Source organism: Eleutherodactylus coqui, chromosome 12, assembly GCF_035609145.1.
Source record: "Eleutherodactylus coqui strain aEleCoq1 chromosome 12, aEleCoq1.hap1, whole genome shotgun sequence".
NCBI classification, from domain to species: domain Eukaryota; kingdom Metazoa; phylum Chordata; class Amphibia; order Anura; family Eleutherodactylidae; genus Eleutherodactylus; species Eleutherodactylus coqui.
Window position 1 is genome coordinate 72,963,672 of NC_089848.1, and position 13,089 is coordinate 72,976,760.

Genomic DNA, 13,089 nt, shown 5'->3' on the forward strand with positions numbered 1-13,089 from the left:
CAGGGCACCCTCCTGTCTATTTCACAGCGCGTACAGGAGGAGGAGGAGGATGAGGAGGAGGGGGAAGAGACAGCTTGGCCCGCTGCTGACGGTACACCGGCTGATTGCCTGTCATCCTTTCAGCGTGTATGGCCTGAGGAGGAGGAGGAGGAGGAGGATCCTGAAAGTGATCTTCCTAGTGAAGACAGCCATGTGTTGCGTACAGGTACCCTGGCACACATGGCTGACTTCATGTTAGGATGCCTTTCTCGTGACCCTCGCGTTGCACGCATTCTGGCCACTACGGATTACTGGGTGTACACACTGCTCGATCCACGGTATAAGGAGAACCTGCCCACTCTGATTCCCGAAGAGGAAAGGGGTTCGAGAGTGTTGCTATACCACAGGACCCTTGCGGACAAGCTGATGGTAAAATTCCCAGCCGACAGCGCTAGTGGCAGAAGGCGCAGTTCCGAGGGCCATGTTGCAGGGGATGTGCGTAGATCGAGCAGCATGTACATCCCAGGCAGTGCAACAGTCTTTAAGGGCCTGGCCAGCTTTATGGCTCCCCACCAAGACTGTGTCACCGCTCCCCAGTCACGGCTGAGTCGGCGGGAGCACTGCAAAAGGATGGTGAGGGAGTACGTAGCGGATCGCACGACCATCCTTGGTGACGCCTCTGCCCCCTACAACTACTGGGTGTCGAAGCTGGACACGTGGCCTGAACTAGCCCTGTATGCCCTTGAGGTGCTTGCTTGTCCTGCGGCTAGCGTGTTGTCGGAGAGGGTGTTTAGTGCGGCTGGGGGAATCATCACCGATAAGCGTAGCCGCTTGTCAACCGACAGTGCCGACAGGCTAACACTCATCAAGATGAACAAAGGCTGGATTTCGCCAGACTTCTGTTCTCCACCAGCGGACAGCAGCGATACGTAAGCAATACGTAGGCTGCACCCGCGGATGGAAGCTACGTTCTCTCTCACCATCCAAAACGGGGACATTTGTGCTTCATCAATCTGTGTCTAATATTCCTCCTCCTCCTCCTGCTGCTCCTCCTCCTGAAACCTCACGTAATCACGCTGAACGGGCAATTTTTCTTAGGGCCACAAGGCTCACTCAAATAATTTTTCAGAACAATTTTTATAAGTTTCAATGCGCTTAAAAGCGTTGGAACTTTAACTTGAACCAATTTTTCGTTACACTGGGCTGCCTCCAGGCCTAGTTACCACTTAAGCCACATTAACCAAAGCGATTAATGGGTTTCACCTGCCCTCTTGGCTGGCCATGGCCAATTTTTGGGATGTACATTAGTACTGTTGATACAGCAATTTTTGTGGGCCCTCGCCTACAGTGTAATCAAATTAATTTTTAGCCCACCTGCATTACAGCTGACGTTACCTCAGCTGTGTTGGGCAATGCAATGGGATATTTCTATGTACCGCCGGTGGCTTCCTGGCACCCACCCAGGCAGTGGGTCCACAGGGAGTTAAACCTACATGTGTCCACTTGTAAAGAACCCCAGTCTGACTGGGGCATGCAGTGTGGGCCGAAGCCCACCTGTATTACGCACGACATTACTACCTCAGCTGTGTTGGGCAATGCAATGGGATATTTTTGTGTACCGCCGGTGGGTTCCAGGGAGCCACCCATGCTGTAGGTGCACACTGAGTTTTTAATACATCTGTACACTTCTAAAGAACCCGTCTGACTGGGGCATGCAGTGTGGGCCGAAGCCCACCTGTATTACGCACGACATTACTACCTCAGCTGTGTTGGGCAATGCAATGGGATATTTCTATGTACCGCCGGTGGCTTCCTGGCACCCACCCAGGCAGTGGGTCCACAGGGAGTTAAACCTACATGTGTCCACTTGTAAAGAACCCCAGTCTGACTGGGGCATGCAGTGTGGGCCGAAGCCCACCTGCATTAAGCACGACATTACTACCTCAGCTGTGTTGGGCAATGCAATGGGATATTTCTGTGTACCGCCGGTGGGTTCCAGGGAGCCACCCATGCTGTGGGTCGACAGGGACTTCACAATAGGGAGTTGTACCTGCCTGTGTCTATGAATTAAAAAGCCCGGTCTGACTGGGGCATGCAGACACCTTGACAGAATGAATAGTGTGTGGCACATAGGTTCCCCATTGCTATGCCCACGTGTGCAGCTCCTGATGGCGGTGGCACAGGATTCTATTTCTCATTGCTTCTGTACAGCATTGTGGGCTATCGCTCCGCCACTTTTAAAGAGGGTCGCTGCCTAGCCGTGCCAACCTCTGCAGTGTATGCCTGAGGTCCCTCGTCATGGCAGACGCAATTCTAAATAGACATGAGCGTGGTGTGGCATGAGGGCAGCTGAAGGCTGCGCAGGGACACTTTGGTGTGCGCTGTGGGGGGGAGGGGGTGCGGTTGGGCAGCATGTAACTCAGGAGAAGTGTCAGTGGAGTGTCATGCAGGCAGTGATTGTGCTTTGTTGGAGGTAGTGTGGTGCTTAGCAAAGGTATGCCATGCTAATGAGGGCTTTTCAGAAGTAAAAGTTGTTGGGAGGGGGGGGGGCCCACTCTTGCCGCTATTGTGGCTTAATAGTGGGACCTGTGAACTTAGGATGCAGCCCAACATGTAGCCCCTCGCCTGCCCTATCCGTCACTGTGTCATTCCCATCACTTTCCTGAATTGCCCAGATTTTCACACATGAAAACCTTAGCGAGCATCGGCGAAATACAAAAATGTTCTGGTCGCCCATTGACTTCAATGGGGTTCGTTGTTCGAAACGAACCCTCGAGCATCACGGGAAGTTCGTTACGAATAACGAACACCCGAACATTTTGGTGTTCGCTCATCTCTAGTTCCTACCTGTTTATATCCAGTAATCAGCACTAATTAATCATGAAAAACAACTGGGACAACAACCGTCAACAACACCGCGACTCATTCGACAAGTGAGAGCAACACCGCGAGGAACCACTGGGAATTTCCATTCATACACATGGGGAAAGGGGAATTTAACAACCATTCACAAAACTAGACCATAGGAGCTTACAATCTACAAGATGGTGATACAAAAAGTGGAGGATGAGTAAGAGTCCTGGGCATAGGAGCTTACAGTCTACAAGGAGGTGATACAAGTAGTGGAGGATGAGTAAGAGTTCTGGGCATAGGAGCTTACAATCTACAAGGAGATGGTAAAAAGAAGTGGAGGATGAGTAAGAGTTCTGGACATAGTAGCTTACGATCTACAAGGAGGTGGTACAAAAAGTGGAGGATGAGTAAGAGTTCTGGGCATAGGAGCTTACAGTCTACAAGGAGATGGTAAAAAGAAGTGGAGGATGAGTAAGAGTTCTGGACATAGTAGCTTACGATCTACAAGGAGGTGGTACAAGTAGTGGAGGATGAGTAAGAGTTCTGGGCATAGGAGCTTACAATCTACAAGGAGATGGTAAAAAGAAGTGGAGGATGAGTAAGAGTTCTGGACATAGTAGCTTACGATCTACAAGGAGGTGGTACAAAAAGTGGAGGATGAGTAAGAGTTCTGGACATAGGAGCTTACAATCTACCAGGAGGTGGTACAAGAAGTGGAGGATGAGTAAGAGTCCTGGGCATAGGAGCTTACAGTCTACAAGGAGGTGGTACAAGAAGTGGAGGATGAGTACGAGTAATGGGCATAGGAGCTTACAGTCTACAAGGAGGTGGTACAAGAAGTGGAGGATGAGTAAGAGTTCTGGACATAGGAGCTTACAATCTACCAGGAGGTGGTACAAGAAGTGGAGGATGAGTAAGAGTCCTGGGCATAGGAGCTTACAGTCTACAAGGAGGTGGTACAAGAAGTGGAGGATGAGTACGAGTAATGGGCATCGGAGCTTACAATCTACAAGGAGGTGGTACAAGAAGTGGAGCATGAGTAAGAGTCCTGGGCAAAGGAGCTTACAATCTACAAGGAGGTGGTACAAGAAGTGGAGCATGAGTAAGAGTCCTGGGCAAAGGAGCTTACAATCTACAAGGAAGTGGTACAAGAAGTGGAGCATGAGTAAGAGTCCTGGGCAAAGGAGCTTACAATCTACAAGGAGGTGGTACAAGAAGTGGAGCATGAGTAAGAGTCCATGGTCAAAGGAGCTTACAATCTACAAGGAGGTGGTACAAGAAGTGGAGAATGAGTAAGAGTCCTGGGCATAGGAGCCATAATCTCTAAGAAATAAAAACAAAGAAGAGGTGGAAGATGAGTAATGGGCCGATAGACACCCAAATAATCGCTCAAAGGAGCAATTTCAGTCAACTGTCACTAGTCATCCACTTCAGTTCACTGAAAACGAACAACTATCAAGCGGCTTCCCACTCAGTGTAAATAAGAGTCATTCAATCTACGAACGACTCATTTACTGTGAATAGGGGCTGGCGGCCAGAAAGTTCCCCGGCCCCCTCCGCCACTGTTCACTTGGAGCGATGGTTGCTAGTACGGCTGTACCCGACAGTCGTACTGTGTAAAGATACCTTAAGAACCTCTGATACAACTTTCATTTCTTTGTTTTCTGTTCTCCCAGAGTCGCACACAGCACAATTCAGCAGTCCGTCCGTGTATGATACTTATTCATGAGAAGCTCTTCTATCTCCCAATTATAAGCTTCTATGGTCAAGACTCTTACACCTCTCCCACCTCTTGGATCTCTTCCTTCTTCCTCATAGACTGTAAGCTCTAGTTATCAGAGATCTTACTTAACCCTTGCTTCTTGTATCTCCTCTTTATAGATTGTAAGCTTCTATGGTCAGGACTTTTACTTACCCTCACCTCTTGTATCACTTCTTAGTCCTTATAGATTGTAAGCTTTTATGGTCAGGACTCTTACTTATCCCCACCTTTTGTATCACTTCTTATTCCTTAAAGAACTGTAAGCTCCTATGGTCAGGACTCTTACTTATCCCCACCTTTTGTATCACTTCTTATTCCTTAAAGAACTGTAAGCTCCTATGGTCAGGACTCTTACTTATCCCCACCTTTTGTATCACTTCTTATTCCTTAAAGAACTGTAAGCTTCTATGGTCAGGACTCTTACTTATCCCCACCATTTGTATCACTTCTTATTCCTTATAGATTGTAAGCTTCTATGGTCAGGACTCTTACTTATCCCCACCTTTTGTATCACTCCTTATTCCTTAAAGAACTGTAAGCTCCTATGATCAGAACTCTTACTCCTCATCCACTTATTGCATCTCACCCTTATTCCATATAGATTGTAGGCACATATGCTCAGGACTAGTAAGCAAAGAGTTAAAGTGTACCGCACTGTTACATGACTTTTCAGAATAAGCTGCCATGTGTATACATGAGGTATAATACTATAGCTATACATTATATGTCTTATATCCAGTATTCATCGCCAGTTTTTCCCTATTTAACCTGTGTCTTTTATTTTCAATTCTCTCTGAGCTGGTCGGAGGAGTCTGCTGTTATGTGTCTCCTATATGCCATGCATTCGGAAAACAGGATTTCATCTTCTCTAACTTTCTTTAGCACACAAAGACATAACATCAGTATGTAGGACAGCGTACAGCAGTATTGACCACTGTAGGTGTGATTTCAGTATTGGTCAGACACAATGATCCACTCACTAACGCATTTGAAGTACTGTCTATTGAAACAGAATGAATTAAAAAGGTTTCTTTTGATGAAAGCAGTGAGTTTGGCTGTAGAAAATCTTAAAGATGCAGTTCCTGAATTGTGAACTTCTCATCGGATTCAGACTGGTTAAAGCTTCTATTGTTTTACACATGAATAAGGCCTCCCTTACACAGGTGTTTTTGAATGACATCATTGAATGGCTATCATTGGTTCATTGAGTGCCAGCTCTGATTGGCTGAGTCGGCACTCCTGAACCAATCACCGCAATCTCTTGGAGGCGGGGATTTCAATCCTCGTCACCAGCAATAGATGGTCTATCAGCACTGACACATGGCCAGCAGCCTGCAAGGAGCTCTGGAGAACAGTGGCAGGGAGCTGAACGGCACCTGCTAGGTATTACTTTTTTTTTCAGCTTCCATGACTGTGTTTTAAACGGCGCTGAAAACGCAGCCAAAACATTGGCAAAATGCATGACAACACTGCTGAAACCACAGTAAATGCAGCACTACAAAACACTGCGTTTCTGCTAACGCCTGTGTGAGGAAGGCAACACCTTGCACAGGCCAAAGAAAAGATGGCAATAGACCTTGGACACATAACAGAAGGTAGTGTGGAGTGATGAGTACCATTTCATGCTGAACCATATGGATGGCCGGATCCGCATCTGTTGTAGACAGCATGAAGCTGTAGCCCATGAACTGTTGGGGTTTGACAGACCAGTAGTGGTGGTATCATAGTGTGCATGGCCCAAGACTATTGGCTATCGTATGACAATCCTTGAATGGTGAACCCTACAGGGACCTGTTAGGTGACCATCGGCATCCATATCTTCAGGAAATCTTCTCCAATCACAGTGTCATCTTTCAACAGGACAGTGCTCAGTGGGATATGTTGAGATATGCTGGAATGGGCTGTAAGATCTGCTCCCAGTTATCCAAAAAATATGCAGCAACTGACGAAGCTGCTGCAGGGGGCATGGGGCGAGTTCAATATGGAGGATGTTCGCCACCTTGTGGAATCCATTCCCAGACATCTGAAAGCAGTGATTTCCTAAGAAGGTGGCCCAACCCGTTATTGAGTAGGTGTTACTAATGCAGTGATCGTTCAGAGTATAAGACAGAGATACAGGAGGTGGCAGATGAGTAATGGCCTTTTACATGGACCAAAAATCGGTCTGCTGTAATGAGCATCAATCAACAGACATGTCAATAGGCACTAGTTCAGACTTGGCAGGTGAACGGCTTTATAGGAGCAAACAATCGTTTGTCCCCATTCAGCTATCATTGGTCGACTATACATGTCTTTATTCACATTAAAGGATGTAGGTTAGAACAACAAACATTTTCCTTCTCGCATAAATGAGCAGATCAGCAGACAAACAAGCGTTTACTTGTTCGTCAGCTTATCTTTTCAGCATTTACATAGGCCCACTGTCAGGTAAAACAAACATTTGGGCCAAATAATCAGCCTGTCTAGATGCATCTTAAGAGTACGTTCAAATGTAGCTGATTTGATGCAGATTTTGACGCAGATCCTTTAATGAGGATCCATGTCAAAACCCCATACCAAACAATGCAGATTTTGGTGCAAATCTACACCAAAATCTGCCGTTTGCCCTAAGGATATATTCACACCGTGAAACTCAGCGTGGGAAAATTTCACATGATATCCGCCTCTAAAATCCACGTGTTTTAGACACGTTTTTTCACATGGATCCACATTTGGAATTTGCTATAGGTTATGGGCAAAACCGACGTGCGGAATTTCACCATGGAAAATCTAGTTATCCTTGTGTTACCGCATCAAGAAGTGACATAGAAAGGGCTAAACCGCATGCGGATTGAGCAAAAAAAACACTTTAAAAAGAAGTGGATTATTTCGCCATGTGAACATACCCTAAGGGCTCTTTCTTCTTGTAAGATATTTAAAGGTTTCCATCATGTCCTCTCTCTTCTCCTGTAACATATATAAAGGTTTCCATCATGTCCCTCTCTTCTCCTGTAACATATATAAAGGTTTCCATCATGTCCTCTCTCTTCTCCTGTAACATATATAAAGGTTTCCATCATGTCCTCCCTCTTCTCCTGTAACATATATAAAGGTTTCCATCATGTCCCTCTCCCTTCTCTCCTCTTGTAACATATATAAAGATTTCCATCATGTCCCCTCTCTCCCTTCTCTCCTCGTGTAAGATATGTAAAGGTTTCCATCATGTCATCCCTTTTTCTTATTTCCTCCTGTAACATATTTAAAGGTTTCCATCATGTCCCCCTCTCCCTTCTCTCCTCCTGTAACATATACAAAGGTTTCTATCATGTCCTTCCTCTCCCTTCTCTCCTCCTGTAACATATACAAAGGTTTCTATCATGTCCTTCCTCTCCCTTCTCTCCTCCTGTAACATATATAAAGGTTTCCATCATGTCCCCCTATCCCTTCTCTCCTTCTGTAACATACATAAAGGTTTCCATCATATCCCCCTCTCCCTTCTCTCCTCCTGTTACATATATAAAGGTTTCCATCATGTCCCCCTCTCCCTTCTCTCCTCCTGTAACATATATAAAGGTTTCCATCATGTCCCCCTCGCCCTTCTCTCCTCCTGTAACATATATAAAGGTTTCCATCATGTCCCCCTCGCCCTTCTCTCCTCCTGTAACATATATAAAGGTTTCCATCATGTCCCCCTCGCCCTTCTCTCCTCCTGTAACATACATAAAGGTTTCCATCATGTCCCCCTCTCCCTTCTCTCCTCGTGTAACATATATAAAGGTTTCCATCATGTCCTCCTTGCCCTTCTCTCCTCCTGTAACATACATAAAGGTTTCCATCATGTCCCCCTCTCCCTTCTCTCCTCGTGTAACATATATAAAGGTTTCCATCATGTCCTACCTTCTTCTTCTTTCCTCCTGTAACATATTTAAAGGTTTCTATCATATCCCACTTTTCCTTCTTTCCTCCAGGCTTCACTGATTAAATTCTTTAAAGGGGTTGTCCCGCGGCAGCAAGTGGGTCTATACACTTCTGTATGGCCATATTAATGCACTTTGTAATATACATTGTGCATTAATTATGAGCCATACAGAAGTTATAAAAAGTTTTTTACTTACCTGCTCCGTTGCTGGCGTCCTCGTCTCCATGGTGCCGACTAATTTTCGCCCTCCGATGGCCAAATTAGCCGCGCTTGCGCAGTCCTGGTCTTCTGCTCTCTTCAATGGAGCCGCTCGTGCAGAATGCAGGCTCCGTGTAGCTCCGCCCCGTCACGTGCCGATTCCAGCCAATCAGGAGGCTGGAATCGGCAATGGACCGCACAGAAGAGCTGCGGTCCACGGAGGAAGAGGATTCCGGCGGCCATCTTCACAGGTAAGTATAGAAGTCACCGGAGCGCGGGGATTAAGGTAAGCGCTCCGGTAAGCTTTCTGTACGTCCCTGCATCGGGGTTGTCTCGCGCCGAACGAGGGGGGGGTTGAAAAAAAAAAAAACCGTTTCGGCGCGGGACAACCCCTTTAAGTCTTTCATGATTAGTTTTCTTCTTGAGACCTTCCATTCTTGTAGCCCATTTTTGAACTTGTTCTATTTTATCTATGTCTTTCTGTAGCTGAGCTCTTCAGAATGGAGTTCAATATTCCAGATGTGGTCTCACCAGAGCTCTGTACAGCAATATCACAATCTCCCTCTTTCTACTGGTTAAACCTCTAGCTGTACAGCTGAGCATCCTACTTGCTTTCTGTGTTGCCTGACCACAATTTGGACTCATTTTTTAGGCTGTCAGTAATCAGAACCCCTGAATCCTTCTCTTCTGAAGTCCGGGAAACACAGAACAGCCAAAACGATACTCAGTCTGAGGATTTCGTCTCCGCAAGTGTGTTATTTTACATTTGGAAATATTGAACTGTGGTTTCCATTGTTTTGACCATTTATCCAGTAAAGCTAAATCGTTCTCCACCACCAGAAGTATCAACCCCTTTGCACACTTTTGTGTCATCAGTAAACAGAAAAAACCTTACCTGCTAAATAGAGATGAGCGAGCGTACTCGCTAACTCAAATTACTCGAGTGAGTATTGCCATTTTCGAGTACATGCCCGCTCGTGCCAAAAGATTCGGGGGCCGGCGGGGGAGAGCGGGGAGGAATGGCGGGGAGATCTCTCTCCCCTCCCCCCCCCCCCCTCCCCCATGCTCACTCCCGCAACTCACCGCTCACCCCCGCCGGCCCCCGAATCTTTTGGCACGAGCGGGCATGTACTCGAAAATGGCAATACTCGCTCGAGTAATTTGCCTTAGCGAGTACGCTCGCTCATCTCTACTGCTAAACCTTCTCCTATGTCACTTGTTAAGAAACATGTCACTTCTTCACGTGGAAACATGTTGGAATTTCACACGCGGATGTTGTGCATTACAGAACTGAATCCGCGTGCGGATCTGCATCACGAAACGGCCAGAATAGTTGCAGATTTCTGCCGTAGTTTCACAGGTGGAATCCATACCAAAAATTCTGCGGCGGGTTCCACTGTGTGAACATATCCTAAGAGTCTTGACCACAGAAGTAGATGCATAACTATGAGTCCAGAAGATGTGGTCACACCCGGGCACTAATGCCTTATGGGGCCATAAGGTCAATCACCTCTATATATAGTGACCAGTACTATAAATGAGGTAGCCGGCTCAAGGTTGACTCAGTCTTAAATCCTTCTGAGGTCGGTAAAATGAGTACCTAGCTCGCTGGGGGTGAAAGATGACTGGGGAAGGCAATGGCAAACCACCCCGCAAAAACAGTCTGCCAAGAAAATGGCACAATGTGACGTTACGCTAGGAGTCAGTCATGAAGTCAGCTTCAAGTTAGGTGTCTGCAAAGGCCCTAACAATCCTCATTAGTATTAACTAAAAATAAATATCTGTATTGTTGTGAGGTCACTTAGATGAGGGCAAGAGGCTCGTGTGGCGCACAACCTGAAGGTTGCAATTTCAATCCCCGCCTGGTTCAGGGAGTCGGCCCAAGTCTTCCATCCTTTCGAGGTTGGTAAGATGAGTACCCAGCTTGGTGGAGGCTAATAAATAAAAAAAATTACCTGAAAGCGCTGGGAATAAGGCCTTGGTCACACGGGCGTTTTTTCCCGCGATTTGCAGATCGCATGACGGATGCGCATCTGCAAATCGCGTGACCGAGGCCGACGATTCACAGAAAAATCTGCAGCTAGCAGCATTTTCGGCGACATGGCCCAGCGCTGCCCGCTATCTGTGGCAGAGGAGAACGATGTTCGCCCATTGAATTCAATGGAGCCGGCAATACAGCCGGCTCCTTTGAAAGCAATGGGCTGCCGGCGAGCGCGGGATGAATTTTCGGGAAGGGCTTAAAAATATAAGGCCTTCCCTAAAAACCATTCTAAAATGTGTAAAAAAGGAAAAAAAGTATGCTCACCTTTTTCCTGCAGCCGGAGTTCAGCCGCGGCTGGCCGGCAGTTCTCCTGAACTGCTCTGTGTAGTATTCAGCAGCCGGGGATTTAAAATCCCCGCCTGCTGAATGGGCTGCCTCTGATTGGTCACAGCCCTCACTAATCAGAGGCAGCTGTCACTCACCCATTCATGAATTCATATAAAGAACACAAGGAATCGCAGAACGCAGATAGGCGCGTGCTGCGATTCGTTGTGTCCTATAATTTATCGCACATCTGCATAAAAAGCGGACATGTGACCAATCCCATTGTGAAGCATTGGGTCTATACGTCTATACGTCTATACATGCGCAAATCGCCCAAAAAAACGCCCATCTGACCGAGGCCTTAGTTGGCGCTGTAAAAGTAACAAGATTTATTTTATTTATAAACACAAGAGGAAGGTCCACGTATTCTGACATTTTAAGAATAATTACTACAAGCTATAATATTCAACACAAACATAAGTACAGTTATAAGAAATTACAAACTACAGCTCCACACACAAACTAATTACTTATTATAATGTGCCAACAATAATTCTGTTACTCCATTCTACACAAGGAGTACAGCTACCCGACCAACCCTACATGGGAGCTCTCCAAAGCCAACAGCAATATTATATCAGTGATGTCAGTAACAGGGGGCGGGGCTGTGACTACCTCTCAGACATGATGTAGATGCTGGTTGTCAGCAATAATAGATGAACAGCTGTTACTGTAGTATAAGGTGTGTGGATCTCATGTCTGATCACAGTGTGGTTATATTATATCAGTGATGTCAGTAACAGGGGGCGGGGCTGTGACTACCTCTCAGACATGATGTAGATGCTGGTTGTCAGCAATAATAGATGAACAGCTGTTACTGTAGTATAAGGTGTGTGGATCTTATGTCTAATCACAATGTAATTATATTATATCAGTGATGTCAGTAACAGGGGGCGGGGCTGTGACTACCTCTCAGACATGATATAGAGGCTGGTTGTCAGCAGTAATAGATGAATAGCTGTTACTGTTGTATAAGGTGTGTGGATCTCATGTCTGATCACAATGTAATTATATTATATCAGTCATGTCAGTAACAGGGGGCGGGGTTGTGACTACCTCTCAGACATGATATAGAGGCTGGTTGTCAGCATTAATAGATGAATAGCTGTTACTGTAGTATAAGGTGTGTGGATCTCATGTCTGATCACAATGTAATTATATTATATCAGTGATGTCAGTAACAGGGGGCGGGGCTGCTACTACCTCTCAGACATGATATAGAGGCTGGTTGTCAGCAGTAATAGATGTATAGCTGTTACTGTAGTATAAGGTGTGTGGATCTCATGTCTGATCACAATGTAATTATACTATATCAGTGATGTCAGTAACAGGGGGCATGGCTGTGACTACCTCAACAGACATGATATAGAGGCTGGCTGTCAGCAGCAATAGATGAATAGCTGTTACTGTAGTATAAGGTGTGTGGATCTCATGTCTGATCACAATGTAATTATATTATATCAGTGATGTCAGTAACAGGGGGCGGGGCTGTGACTACCTCTCAGACATGATATAGAGGCTGGTTGTCTGCAGTAATAGATGAGTAGCTGTTACTGTAGTATACGGTGTGTGGATCTCATGTCTGATCACAGTGTAATTATATTATATCAGTGATGTCAGTAACAGGGGGCGGGGCTGTGACTACCTCTCAGACATGATATAGAGGCTGGTTGTCAGCAGTAATAGATGTATAGCTGTTACTGTAGTATAAGGTGTGTGGATCTCATGTCTGATCACAATGTAATTATACTATATCAGTGATGTCAGTAACAGGGGGCGGGGCTGTGACTACCTCTCAGACATGATATAGAGGCTGGTTGTCAGCAGTAATAGATGAATAGCTGTTACTGTAGTATAAGGTGTGTGGATTGTGATAGACATGATGATTGCTATTATAAAATGTCTATCGATTAATATAACCCAAATGTATTTTGTTGTTGTAATGACTTTTAGCTCAAGAGTTTAAAGGACACACACACAATCTAATCATGGTATTTGCTAGCCAATGGATGGGTGATGTATTTGCTCTAAGTA